The sequence below is a fragment of the Mchenga conophoros genome, linkage group LG3 (genome assembly GCF_057382185.1).
Source record: "Mchenga conophoros isolate Kocher_MC1m ecotype Shallow Benthic linkage group LG3, M_conophoros_male_GT1.1, whole genome shotgun sequence".
Taxonomy (NCBI): domain Eukaryota; kingdom Metazoa; phylum Chordata; class Actinopteri; order Cichliformes; family Cichlidae; genus Mchenga; species Mchenga conophoros.
Genome location: NC_140528.1, coordinates 43,584,225 through 43,585,371, shown reverse-complemented (window position 1 = coordinate 43,585,371; position 1,147 = coordinate 43,584,225).

Here is a 1,147-nt window from a genome sequence, read left to right as displayed (position 1 = left end):
TATTGTTTTTGTTTTTTTCTGTTGTTTCGTGCTCAGGTTCTTTCCTTTACTGGTGAATATGAAAAAAAAAAGCAACAACTAGCTATTATCATGTTCATGCAGGTCTAATCTCACTGGGAACCACCTGAACTCAGCTCAGAGAGAGAAGCTGCAGCACTGAAGATTTAAAAGTCAATAATCTTTTCCCTCAAGACACATTTGAGTCTAAAGCTCTTTATACCTGATATAAAGGCTGCTTATCAGTTATTCCTTGAACAAAGTTCTCTGTGTAGAACACACACTGATTATACTCAATAAAAGCTGGTGATAAAGTGATTGGAGTGACTTTCATTAACTACAGTATGTAGCAAAAATACTTTGGATTAAACTTAAGTTCAGCCACAGCTCCTGATGAGCCTGTGACTGTAACTAGAAACAAAAAGGTTCATGTTGTTGTCTGAAGTTCAGCTTCAGCTGTTTCTCAGCCTGAGGCAGGAAGACGTTTTCAGTTCTTCTTCTCTGACTCTAAAGCGCAAACGAAGCCTGATGTGTAAACACTGCTGATCTTTGATTCAGCTGCTTCAGGTTATGGTTATGATTTAATCTGCACATTTATCAGCTCAGCAACTCCTGGATAAGAGCAGGCTCCCTCTTAAAGGCTTAGCCATCGTCCTTAAAATATTTTGCATGTTTAAACATGCTTTTTAAAAGCGTTTGCACAAAATTAATTTGGTGCCTATTCCTGATGCCATGAACTTATTTGCAGAGTATCTTTTTACTGTAAAATGCTTGAAATCTTTATGAACTGAAAGGTTGTTTAATCGTCTGACTGTAAGTATTAATATATGATCCTAAAAGAGAAAACAGTGGTTTAAATAATAACAAGGGCTGTATTAAAACTTTCTATTATGATGTTCTTAATACATACTCAAAAAACAAACTATGAAAACAATTGTTCAGTTTCTGTATTGTACTGTGATGCATTTCTCTATTTAAAAAGGATTTATGCTTGTTTTCTTTTCTGTTGATGTGTTCAGTGCTGCGAGTGGGCGTGTTCATGCAGGTCTAGTTTTACTGGAAACCTGCTGATCCAGTTCCAGAGTCAAACACACCACCTGAGATCAGCTTCAGGCATCACCAGGTGAAAAACACTCAGAGAGCAGCTGCA